Source organism: Fundulus heteroclitus, unplaced genomic scaffold (assembly GCF_011125445.2).
Source record: "Fundulus heteroclitus isolate FHET01 unplaced genomic scaffold, MU-UCD_Fhet_4.1 scaffold_90, whole genome shotgun sequence".
NCBI classification, from domain to species: domain Eukaryota; kingdom Metazoa; phylum Chordata; class Actinopteri; order Cyprinodontiformes; family Fundulidae; genus Fundulus; species Fundulus heteroclitus.
This window is the reverse complement of record NW_023397362.1, coordinates 344,899-358,927: the sequence shown is the minus strand read 5'-3', so window position 1 is coordinate 358,927 and position 14,029 is coordinate 344,899. Positions and strand designations below refer to the sequence as shown.

The window sequence follows — 14,029 nt, the reverse complement described above, 5'->3', positions numbered from 1 at the left end:
CAGTCGAAGTAATTGATTGGATTCATCAGGATTTATGGATAAATATAGCTGAGTATCATCAGCATAACAGTGGAAATAATCCCATGCTGTCTGATAATTTTGCCTATCGGAAGCATATATATAGTAAAGAGAATTGGTCCAAGGACTGAACCCTGTGGTACTCCACAGGTGACCCTAGAGTTGGAGGAAGATTTATTATTAACATGAACAAATTGGAATCTGTCTGACAGATAAGATTTAAACCAGCCTAATGCTTTCCCCTTAATCCCTACAGTATGTTCAAGTCTTTGTAGGAGAATATTGTGATCAACTGTATCAAACGCAGCACTGAGATCTAACAGGACAAGTATAGACACAAGTCCATTATCTGAGGCCATGAGAATATCATTAGTGACCTTCACCAGAGCTGTTTCAGTGCTATGATGAGCTCTGAAGCCTGACTGAAACTCCTCAAGTAGGTCATTACTTTGTAAATGTTCACAAAGTTGATTAGCAACTACTTTCTCAAGAATTTTAGATAAGAAAAGAAGATTAGATATAGGTCTGTAATTTACTAACTCATCTTGATCAAGAGAAGGTTTCTTAAGTAAAGGTTTAATAACAGCTACTTTCAAAACCTGTGGTACATATCCATTTACTAAGGATAGATTAATCATGTCTAAATAGTGCCACTGATCAAAGGGAATATGTCCTTAAACAACTTGGTTGGGATTGGGTCTAACATACAGGTAGAAGGTTTAGATGAAGCTAAAAATTTTAGATAGCTCAGAAAGCTCTACTGCTTCTAAACAGTTCAAAACACTGCGCAGATTCTAAAGATTCCTCCAATGCTGCCTCACTTACTGAGGACGAGGTAATCATGTTTGGGAGGATGCCAATTATTTTATTTTTAATGGCATCAATTTTATTTATGAAGAATCCCATAAAATCATTACTACTAAGAGCTAAGGGAATGGCATGGATCAACAGAGCTGTGGCTCTGGGTAAGTTTGGCAACTGTACTAAAGAGAAATCTAGGATTATTTTTTATTCTCTTCAATTAATAGATGAAAAAATATGCTGTTCTAACTCTGCGAAGGTCTTGTTATACAACAATAGACTGTTCTTCCAGATTAAGTAGGATTCCTCTTGGTGTGTAGAGCGCCATTTTCTCTCCAATTTCCTAACATGTGCTTCAAGGAACGCAGCTCTGAATTAAACCAAGGAGCCAGCTTCCTGTGAATAATCACCTTCTTTTTCAAGGGAGCTACATTGTCTAATGCAGAACGCAATGAGGAAGTCACATTGTATAGCAAAGGTATCGATTTGTGAATGGGAAGAAACAGCAATGCTGCCATCTACAGGGCATTTCTGCCAATACTGAGGATATTAAAAAGGGGGCAGACTCTTTAAGTTTTGATACAGCATTATCCGATAAAATCCTACTATAATGGACACCCTCTTTTGGGGGGTGGAGAATTCAGTTAGATTAAACTCAAATGTTATTAAAAAATGATCAGACAGGACAGGGTTGTGAGAGAATACTGTTAATTCTTCACAATCAATGCCATATGTCAGAACAAGGTCTAAAGTATGGAGCCGAGAGATGGCGTCGGTTCATGCACATTTGAGCAAAACCAATTGAATCTAGGATAGTTTTAAAGGCTACACTAAGGTTATCACATTCAGTGTCAACATGGATGTTAAAATCACCCACTATAATAACCTTATCAGTATTTAACACCAAATCAGATAAGAAATCTGACACTGATCCAAAAACTGAGTGTAAGGGCCTGGTGGGACGATACAAAACAAACAACAGAAGAGGTTTTATTGCTTTTGCAGTTGGATGAGGGAAACTGAGGGTTAAATGTTCAAAAGAACTGTAATTATTAGTTGGCCTGGGACTAATTAATAAATCAGCACTGTAAAGATAGTTGCCACTCCCCTCCTCTTCCCACAGATCTGGGAATGTGGAAATTTGAATAACTGGAGGGGGTTGACTCATTTATACTAACGTAGTCCTCTTGTAGCCAGGTTTCTGTGGACAAAACAAATCAATCTGATTATCAGAAATCAATTCATTAACTAACAAGGTCTTTGGAGGGAGAGACCTTATATTTAATAGACCACATTTTATTATTTTTATTTTTAGGTTCAAGGTGAACCATATTGATTTTTATTAGGTTTTTATGATTTGTTCCTTTAGATCAGTTTTTGATCTGTTAAGTTTTGGCCGTGGGGAAAGACACCGTCTCAATAGGATAATGGGTAGGTAACAATACAGAAGCTGCAGAGAGGTGTGTTAAACTATGGCTCTGCTTCCTGGTCTGGACCCTGGTTGTCAGCATTTAGGAGAACTAATAAATCCGGCCAGATTCCTAGAAAGAAGAGCTGCACCTTCCAAAGTAGGATGGATGCCGTCTCTTCTCCGGATCAGACCAGGTTTTCCCCAGAAAGTTCTCCAGTTATCAATGTAGCCCACGTCGTTTTCTGGACACCACCAAGACAACCAGCGGGTTGAATGAATGACATGCGGCTAAACATGTCATCACTGGTCAGATCAGGCAGGGGACCAGAGAAAATTACAGAGTCCGACATAGTTTTAGCAAACTCACAAACCGAAGCAACACCAACTTTGGTGACCTCTTGATCGGCGTGACCGGGTGTCATTACCGCCAGCGTGAATAACAATTTTGCGGTATTTACGCTTATCCTTAGCCAGTAGTTTTAGGTAGGATTCTATGTCGCCTGTTCTGGCCCCTGGTAGGCATTTAACTATGGTCCCTGGTTTCTTTAGTGCCACATTTCTCATTATGGAGCTGCCAATAATTAAGGTCGGCTCCTCGGCGAGATTGTCGCTCAGAGGGGAAAATTTATTAGAAACGCAGATGGGTTGGTGGTGATCTGGGGTCTGTAATCTAGAGCTATGCTTCCTACGAACTGTCACCCAGCCAGCCTGGTTACCAGGCTGCTCGGGTGCTACTGCTTTAGGTTCGCTACGTGAAGTTACTCTATGCGGCTCCGCGCTAGCAAAAGAGCGGCTATCAGCTGGTTTTTCAACAGCACGGAGCCGGGTCTCCAATTCTGACACCCTCGACTCCAAAGCTACAAATCACTACATTTATTACATGTACCATTATCACTAAAGGAGGCAGAGGAATAACTGAACATCTGACACAGAGAGCAGCAGATAGGAGACTTAGTCAGAGACGGAGAAGCCATTATGAGGCTAAGGCTTGGCTAGCGCTAGGCTAACGCCCTATTATCACGCCAAAGAACAAACCGTGTGAAACACGAGGAGTTCCAAACGTGATGAGCAGCCACCAGACAATGTTTTAAAAGTTGCTTATGTTTGGAAACAGATGTTACAGCAAAGAGGTTTAAAGATAAAAAGCGAGGAGAGCCTGGAGCAAAGCTCCGTCGTTCACACAGCAACAACAGGAAGTGACACAATACGCCTTAACGCAAACAGGAAGTCCGCGAGCCAATCACAAAAAGTTCTCTGATGTTTTTTTAATGAAACAATATTAGGTAGATTGTACAACACGGAAGAAATGGCAACATCAATGTTAACGCTTGCTTCCTTGATGTCTGAATCAAAACAGTCTCACGGTGGCTTCTCCACTACGTCACATCTATGAAACTCCAGCCTTGCGTCCTGAGTGAAGCTAGGCGGAGCTTAAGCGGAACGAAATTCATCTGGCTCGTCAGGTTAAAGTTATCCATCCACTCATCCATTTTCCAACACGCTTATCCCTATTGGGGTCACAATGGGGTGCTGGTGCCTTTCTCCAGCTGAGGTGGGGTACATCTGGACAGTTCTAGCATAAGTATTTTATTGGCAACTTAGGGTAATGAAAGAATAAAAAAAAGTAGTGTGTGTTGGAAATGTCTTAAATAAAATGTACAACATTTAAGGGAAATCTCTCAGAGAACACAGTTAGATCCCATGTATGTGAATGTTAACTTGAGCAAAATAAGTGTTGATTGTTGAAACTCGAACTTCACATATGTGGAAATACAGCTTTTCATTCATTTTATTTGCTTTGGGAATTAGACACTGAGATGGAGCACATAGCATTTGCAGAATATGCTCATATTGGCCTACATTGTAGTAGCCTTTTTATTTCAATCATGTTAGAAGACATTATGCTATAAGAACCTGACACTCCCACATTCCAACTGATTCAAACCCTGTACCACAAATATTAGGATCCACATGTAGATCAACCTGTTAAGATTTCCTAGGATGTAAAAAAAAGCCATATGAGCACTTTTGTTATGTTTTGGTTTAGGAAGGACCTAAATATAAACTGGTAGGTGCAAGATCTTAATAATGAGGGAAAAAATGACCAGGTACAAGGAAACAAACCATGAGAAAAGAATGACAAAAAATGACAAAAAAAATAATCCCATCATCCCCACCCTTTGCACATTACTACAAACACGTTGCCCCAGTAGCATGCATACACACACGCGCAAAAACACCCACCCACACATATTATTCTGCTGACTATGTTTTTATTCCCAAGACTTTCCTCCATATTAACTATATATTGGGATATGTCAAGCAGAACTGACTTATTGTGTGCAGCGTAACCTTATGTGGCCATCAGCAGGTGAGCTTGTGCTTTGTGACGTTATTTCTGGTTAAGCAGAATAATGATTGCGTAATTAAATATCCTCTGTTAAGGGAATAAAACTGTAAGATGTGTAATACATTGATTGTTACTAACAAAATGTATATTTACTGTTATGCTTTCCAATTTAAAAATGTTTTGCTGTCTTTGGTTTGGAGATGCATTTGTTACACAGCAGTGGAGAAAATAATTATTGATCAAAACAGATAATTAAACTTTGTACACACTTGTGTTGTCTCGACGTTCTTGTCATAAAACCTTGTATTTTTATGATGATAAACCATTACAAAATATCTTCATTTGAGAATGTAAAATGTGTTTTAAATGGATCACAGTTTTTAGGTAAAAACCTCTGTCATCTTTGAAAATGAGCATGAAGTGAAAATGTAAATTTGTTTAAAGTGATGATCTGAATAATTAATTGTGAAGATTACCGAACTAATATGAGCTAAAATACAAAATGCCTAAAAATGTCAGATTATTGGTATCTTGTATTTATGAGTCTATGCTGATCAGTGCTTGCATTGTATTTATTATCAAGCATAATAATATTACAAATATTCAACTGCTTTTTTCTGACTGTATAAAATAGTGTGTTCTGTTTAACTTTTACCTGTTGAACATTTCTCTGCAGGTTGGCACACTGTCAGGTGTCAGATGTGTCACAACCCCTTTAAATGCTGGGATGAATTATACTGCAACTGTCATTCGGGATCCACTTTCTGTAGCGATCATCAAGAATGTGATCACTGTTGTCCTCTCCCTTGCAATCATATACCTTAATGCCACCCTGGTTCATACATTTAGAAAACATCAGGTAGGCTATCAATTTTGTCTATGTCCATTTTTATGTAAATTTGCACAGTCAATTCAAATGTGCCTAAATCAATTATGTACATTTGTATGTGTGTGTGTGTGTGTGTATGTATCTATCTATCGATCGATCGATTGATCATGGTTTTTGTGTGATAGCCTAAGTAGCCCACACCAAGTTGTCTTTCGTGAAAAGAGACATTTCAAAAGGTAAATATAGTTAAATATAGAGAAGTTAGGTTACAATTATAGGAATATTGTTTTTTATTTGTTGTACTTTCTGTTTAAAATGTGAACTGAGCAAAGAAATGACAGAATAAGAAAATGAGCCCATTGGGAATTTTAATTTACACATATCTGCATTATCTTCACAAATATCTATTTAAGATGGAGAATGATCCTCAAAATGTGTTGTTTTATTCAATCATTATTGGTTTTACTCCTGCTGTTACAAATAATGCAGTTATAAAACGTTTGCTGAACTTTGTGATCTGAAAATTCTAAACTAAAATTTAAAACTAAAGGTAAATTTAAAACTTAACAAGAGTTGTGAAACTGAAATACAAAAACTTTTAACTCACAACGGCAAGAGCATTCAAAAGGAGAACTTTGTAACAATAATTAACTGGAAATGAATATAACCCACCTTACAAATACCACTAGGAAACAACATGTTTTGTAGATCCTCCAAAAGAAAGAGGTATCAGGAAAAAATAGAAACTTAATGACTTTCTTGCATCATTAGTGAGAGGTTACACACCATTAAGATATTGCTTTTATTGACCATGTCACATTGTGGTATTTACAAAAACATTTTCAAATAAAATGCCAGAAAGGGAAAAACGGTTCTTTAACAAATTGGTATCGAGATTGTTTGTTATTTGCTTAAGAAGTCTAAACTAAAAGGTAAACTTGCTAACCAAATATTTCATTCTTTTTTATTTCCTAAAAAAATCTTGTCCTTTGTTTCAGGTTTTCAACACAAACTCTCGTTACATCCTTTATATCCACCTGGTAATCAACGATATCACCACACTGGCATTGCTGATCCTCCTCCAAGTCCTGAGTTACATATTGTTCACACTCAATGTCTCATTCTGTATCATTATGCTAGTGATTGCCATATCTTCCAGCCTAAACAACCCCTTAACACTTGCGGCCATGGCTTTAGAGTGTTACCTGGCCATATGCTTCCCTCTGCGCCACCCCCAGATCTGTACGGTCAGGAAAACCTACATTGTGATTGCTATGATATGGTTTCTAAGTTTACTGACAATACTACCAGATGTGTTCATAGTGATGGCTACAAGACCTGCAGAGTACTTTCATTCCAGGATTTTCTGCTTGTGGGCTAACATTTTCACAAGCCCGATCCTTGCAGAAAAGAAAGATGTGTCCAACATTGTGTTTCTAGTCATTGTTTGGCTCATTCTCTTCTATACATACTTCAGGATTCTTTTCACTGCAAAGGCTGCTTCAGCAAATGCAAAGAAAGCGAGAAACACCATCCTACTCCATGGCTTCCAGCTGTTGCTGTGTATGCTAAAGTATGTCTATAATATAACAATAGACGGCCTTTCAAGTTGTTTCCTTTCCGAATGATAGTCTGACCATTCGATATGTAATTTCAATACTGATTCAGGTTATGCCACGTCTCATCAGTCCGATGGTTTATGGTATAAGGGACAAGATGTTCAGAGAGTACTTGAAACGATATCTGTTGCTCACCACTACAAATGTTAATCCAGAAAAAGATTTAAATAATGTTGTTAAATCGTTTCAAGAACCTTTTTCAAAAGCCAGCAAATTTTTGGGGGGTGCATTCTTTATTTTGCTGTCTTCAACTACATCCAGCATCCATCCATTTTCCAAAACCGCTTCTCCTCATGGGGTCGCTGGGGGTGCTGGTGCCTATCTCCAGCGTTCACTGGGCGAGAGGCGGGGTACCACCTGGACAGGTCGCCAGTCTGTCGCACGCATTCAACTACATCTAAAAGGGTAAAACTTTGTTACATCAGTGAAAGTATACCACAGAAACAGGCCCAGTGGGAAAGTAGTATGGTGGGAAGGTTGATTTGATTGAATTTTCTCAGTATGATGATTCAGTCATCCCTGGATTTAAATTTTGTTTCAGTGTTCTTGCTGTGAAAAAGTGGGAAGTTATGACTGATTTCTGTCATGAATCAGGGATGCCTGAAGTCTACATTTAATGTTACAACCCACCATTTAATGTTACACACCATCCAGAAAGTTTATGTAGCATCCTAAGCCAGACTTTATTCAGATAATGCACTCAATAATAAGGACTGATGGATCATGGTGAGGTATTCCAACCCATTTATTTAATGATAGAACACCATAAACACACCGTAAGAGCTGAAAATAAAATAAAACATGAAATCATACACCCCACATATGACCATGTTTTAGATTTAGCTAGCCACACAAAAGGATGAACGTGATGAACTAGCACTTGCTAGCGTAGCTTGGTCAAGAAATGTATTTTACATATAATGAATAAACTTATAATCAATATAAGTAAAACAGCACCACATTGTACAACCATACATATTCACTTACCAGCTAGGTGCTACATAAAGGATGGATAGAAACTGTTAATCTCCTTCCTCAAGAGAAAACCTTCCATGAATGTGCGAACAACAAGCATTTTTTTTTATAGACCGAAAAGAAGAGCCATAATCGCTTCAAAATAAAGGTCACATAAATTTCTTCCAGTTTTATTCCTTATTAGTCTAAATTATTAACTACAAGCAGATGAATCCCAAACATTATGCTTATGGCACATATGAATGATGTCATCTGTCCATCTTCTTTTCGGGTTTTCTCTCACGGGGTCACGAGGGGTGCATTTTGATGGCCGAGAGGCAGGGTAAGGTAAGGCAAGGCAAGGCAAATTTATTTATCTAGCACAATTCAGTACAGAGACAATGCAAAGTGCTTTACATGATTAAAATATAGGAAAATAAAACAGAATAATACCAAGTAGGAATAAAATGTAGAAACAAAATAGAACATTGAAAACAGTTGGACTAAAAAAGTTGAGCTAATTATGTTTCAGTAGAACAGTTTAACTAGAACAGTCAAGGCAATCCTAAACAAATGTGTTTTTAATCTTGATTTAAAAGAACTCAGGCTTTCAGCACTTTTACAGTTTTCTGGAAGTTTGTTCCAGATAAGTGGAGCATAGGAACTAAATGCTGCTTCTCCGTGTTTGGTTCTGGTTCTAGGTATGCAGAGTAGGCTGGAGCCAGAAGTGCTAAGCCATTCAGGGATTTATAGACTAACAGAAGTATTTTAAAGTCTATTCTCCGAGATACAGGGAGCCAGTGTAAGGACTTTACAACTGGAGTTTTGTGCTCTACTTTCTTAGTCTTAGTGAGGACGCAGGCAGCAGTGTTCTGGATCAGCTGCAGCTGTCTGATTGACTTTTTAGGCAGGCCTGGGAAAACACCGTTGCATGGATGAATGCATGGATTAGTTTTTCCAGATCCTTCTGAGGCAATAGTCCTTTAATCCTGGAAATGTTCCTCTGATGATAGAAAGCCGACCTTGTAATTGTCTTTAGATGGTTTTGGAGGTTCAGGTCTGAGTCCATCACGACACCGAGGGTTTCGGGCCTGATTAGTGGTTTTTAGCTGAAGCGACTGAAGCTGTGTGCTAACTTTTGATCTCTACTCTATTGGTCCAAATATTATTACTTCTGTTTTGTTTTTATTCAATTGAAGAAAATTTTGGCACATCCACGTATTGATTTCTTCTAGGCATTTACTCAGTGCTTGAACTGGTTTATAGTCACCTGGTGACATGGTGATGTAAACCTGTGTGTCATCTGCGTAGTTATGGTAGCTGATGTTGTTTTTTTTATTATCTGAGCAATAGGGAGCATGTAGATATTGAAGAGGAGGGGACCCAGGATGGACCCTTGGGGAACCCCACATGTGATTTTTGTCATCTCTGATGTAAAGTCACCTACTGATACAAAAAAATCCCTGTCCCTTTAGTAGGATTTAAACCAGTGAAGAGCTGTACCAGAGAGGCCGACCCAGTTCTCCAGGCGCTCTAACAGAATGGAGTAATCGACAGTATTGAATGCTGCACTGAGGTCCAATGTGATTGCGGTTTTTCCACAGTCTGTATTTATATGGATGTCATTAAAAACCTTGATAAGGGCGGTCTCTGTACTGTGGTGAGCACGGAAACCTGACTGGAAAATGTCAAAGCGGCTGGTCGTTGTTAAGAAGGTGTTTAATTGTTGAAAGCTTTTTCAATAATCATACTGATAAAGGGGAGGTTTGAGATGGGCCTGTAGTTCTGGAGTACAAGTTTGTCTAAATTGTTCTTTTTCAGCAGTGGTTTGATAATTGCTGTTTTTAGGGACTGGGGGAAAACACCTGACAGAAGGGACGTGTTTATTATCTGGGTCAAATCAGACGCTATGACAGGTAAAACTTTTTTAAAGAAAGCTGTGGGGAGAACATCAATGCAGCTGGAGGAGGAACGTAGCTGCTGAATGATCTCCTCTAAGCTTTTGTGGTTTATTTGACTGAATTGGGACATTTTGTCAGGATAAGTTCCAGCTGAATACAGCTTTGGTTCTGGTGTTGATATGGAAGTACAAACTGATCCTCTAATTTTTAGGATTTTGTCAGTAAAGAAGTTAGCAAATTCGTTGCAGGCCCTGGTGGAGTGGAGATCAAAAGTCACAGGCACAGGAGGATTTGTTAACCTGTCAACTGTGGAAAATAAGACACAAGCATTATTAATGTTTTTCTTGATGATCTCAGAGAAGAAAGATACTCTTGCATTTTTCAGTTGTAAGTTATATCTGTAAAGTCTCTCTTTATAGGTGTCATAGTGAACCTGCAGTCTGTTCTTTCTCCACCTGCGTTCAGCTTTTTGACACTCCCTTTTTTCACCTCTAACTGCTGGAGCATTTCTCCAAGAGATTTTTTCTTCCCAGAAAAAACTTCACTTTAACTGGAGCAATGCAGTCTATTATGTCTGAGACTTTAGAATTAAAGTTATCTACTAGCTTATCTACTGAGTTGCAGCCCAAGGTTGAAGTATCAAGGTAAGCTTGAATAAAAGTTTTGGTGCGTTTTCTTACGATGTCCCTTTGGCTAAATGAGTCACTGGAAATTATGCTTTCAAAGGTAACAGAAAAATTATCAAATAGGGCAACATCGGGTTTATGTACCTCCTGGTCACTGTAAGGTTTGGTTAAGCAAAGATGTGAATGAAAAATATATTGAAATTAAATGAGCAGATAGTTGTGTCCTTTAAGGTTTTAATTACTTCTTATGCAAGGCAGTGTGGTAGGAAAGTCAGACTATAACTGACCTTTTAAATAAGACTAGACTTTTTGAATAAGGAAACTGTGAAGTGATCAAGTTCCAGCACTTTGAGAAACAGAGCAGAGATTATCTAGGTGGAAGTAATCGCTTGGTCCAGCTGCAGCCCATCTGCCCTGTCTCTGTCTCCCCTCTGATTTTGCCTCTCACTAATACCTGACAGCGCGGCATTGCCATGAGACAAAAACAAAGACAGTCATATCCTATTCATTCATTATTGGCAATCAGCGGGCAGCAGAGCTGATGTGCAGCTCTCATGTCTCCAGGGCTCAGTTAGATCCCATGTATGTGAATGTTAACTTGAAGCAAAATAAGTGTTGGTTGTTGAAACTCGAACTTCACAGATGTGTGAAATACAGCTTTTCATTCATTTTATTTGCTTTGGGAATTAGACACTGAGATGGAGCACATAGCATTTGCAGGATATGCTCGTATTGGCCTATATTGTCATAGCCTTTTTATTTAAATCATGTTAGAAGACATTATGCTATAAGAACCTGACACTCCCACATTCTAACTGATTCAAACCCTGTTCCACAAATAATAGGATCCACATGTAGATCAACCTGTTAAGATTTCTTAGGATGTAAAAAAAGCCATGTGAGCACTTTTGTTATGTTTTGGTTTAGGAAGGACCTGAATAAACTGGTAGGTGCAAGATTTTAATATTGAAGAAAAAATGACCAGGTACAAAGAAACAAACCATGAGAAAGAATGACAAAAAATGACAAAAAAATCATCCCATCATCCCCACCCTTTGCACATTCCTACAAACACGTCGCCCCAGTAGCATGCATACACATACGCACAAAAACACCCACCCACACATATTATTCTGCTGACTATGTTTTTATTCCCAAGACTTTCCTCCATATTAACTATATATTGGGATATGTCAAGCAGAACTGACTTATTGCGTGCAGCGTAACCTTATGTGGCCATCAGCGGGTGAGCTTGTGCTTTGTGATGTTATTTCTGGTTAAGCAGAATAATGATTGCTTAATTAAATATCCTCTGTTAAGGGAATAAAACTGTAAGATGTGTAATACAATGATTGTTACTAACAAAATGTATATTTACTGTTATGCTTTCCAATTTAAACTGTTTTGCTGTCTTTGGTTTGGAGATGCATTTGTTACAGCAGTGGAGAAAATAATTATTGATCAAAACAGATAATTAAACTTTGTACACACTTGTGTTGTCTCGACGTTCTTGTCATAAAACCTTGTATCGTTATGATGATAAACCATTACAAAATATCTTCATTTGAGAATGTAAAATGTGTTTAAATGGATCACAGTTTTTAGGTAAGAAAGTGAAAATATAAATTTGTTTAAAGTGATGACCTGAATAATTAATTGTGAAGATATAGATTATAGAATAATGAGCTAAGATACACAATGCCTACAAATGTCAGGTTATTGGTATCTTGTATTTATGATTCCATACTGATGATTGCTTGAATTATATTTATTATCAAGCATATTTAATATTACAGATACTCAACTGCTTTGTTTCTGACTTTATAAAACATTAGTGTGTTCTGTTTATTCTTAACCTGTTGAACATTTCTCCGCAGGTTGCCACACTGTGTCTGGTGTCTAAATTCTGGGATGAATAATACTGCAACTGTCATTCGGGAACCGCTCTTTGTAGAAATCATCAATAATGTAATCATTGTGGCGCTCTCCCTTGCAATCATCTATGTTAATGCCACTCTGGTTCACACATTTAGAAAACATCAGGTGGGCTATCAATTTTGTCTATGTCTGTTTTTATATAACTTTGCACAGCGAATTCAAAAGTGCTCAAATCAATAGGGTAATTGTCTTTGTTGTGGTTTTTGTGATAACACAGGTGCCCCATACCAAGTTACCTATCATTATGAAAGTTTGATTTCAAATGGTATGAAGTAAATATAGAGAAGTGAGGTAACAATTATAGAAATATTATTTTTATTTGTTGTACTTGCAGTTTGAAAGTAAACTGAGCACATAAATGACAGAATAAGAAAATAAGCCCATTGGTAATTTTGAGTTGACATATCTGCATTCTCTTCATAAATATTTGTTTAAGATGGGTTAAGATGTGTTGGTTTCCTCAATCATTATTGGTTTTACTCCAGCTGTTAAAAATAATGTAATGATAAAACTAGCAGTTATAAAACATTTGCTGAAGTTTGTGATCTGAAAATGTCTGATCATCTTAATATAAATCAAGACTTAACACGAGTTGGGAAACTAAAATACATAAAGTTTTACTCACAGCAGCAAGTGCATTTAAAAGGACAACTTTGTAACAATATTGAATTGGAAAAGAATGTAGCACCCTTAAAAATACCACAAGATGTTCTGCAGATCCTTCAAAACAAAAAGGTATCAGTTAAAAATAAAATTTCAGTATGACTTCATCATTAGTGAGAGGTTACACAACATTAAGATATTGCTTATATTGACCTTGTCACATTGTGATATTTACAAAAACATGTTCAAATAAAAATGAAGTGAAAAAAACATTTCTTTACCAAATTGGTATTCAGATTGTTTAACGCTATGTGCTTAAGAAGTCTAAACTAAAAGGTAAACCTGCTAACATATCGAGTCTTTCTTTCCTATGCATTTCCCAAAATAATCTTGTTCTCTATTTCAGGTTTTCAACACAAACTCTCGTTACATCCTTTATATCCACCTGGTAATCAACGATATCACCACACTGGCATTGATGATCCTCCTCCAAGTCCTAAGTTACATATTGTTCACACTCAATGTCTCATTCTGTATCATTATGCTTGTGATTGCCACATCTTCCAGCTTAAACAACCCCTTAACGCTTGCGGCCATGGCTTTAGAGTGTTACCTGGCCATATGCTTCCCTCTGCACCACCCCCAGATCTGTACGGTCAGGAAAACCTACATTGTGATTGCGGTGATATGGTTCCTAAGTTACTGACAGTCCTACCAGATGTGTTCATAGTGATGGCCACAAGTCCTGCAGAGTACTTTCATTCCAGGATTTTCTGCATGTGGGATAACATTTCACAAGCCCGATCCTTGCAAAAAAAGAAACATGTGACCAACATTGTGTTTCTAGTCATTGTTTGGCTCATTCTCTTTTATTCATACTTCAGGATTCTTTTCACTGCAAAGGCTGCTTCAGCAAATGCAAAGAAAGCGAGGAACACCATCCTACTCCATGGCTTCCAGCTGTTGCTGTCTATGCTAA

At 37.8% G+C, this 14,029-nt stretch overlaps 2 pseudogenes; both read left to right on the top strand.

The window, feature by feature from the left end:
* Window positions 1–4,475: 4,475 nt before the first annotated feature.
* Window positions 4,476–7,632, top strand: LOC118562379 (annotated as a pseudogene).
* Window positions 7,633–12,394: 4,762 nt separating this feature from the next.
* The window catches only part of LOC118562378, a 4,304-nt pseudogene continuing 2,669 nt past the window's right edge, over window positions 12,395–14,029 (top strand).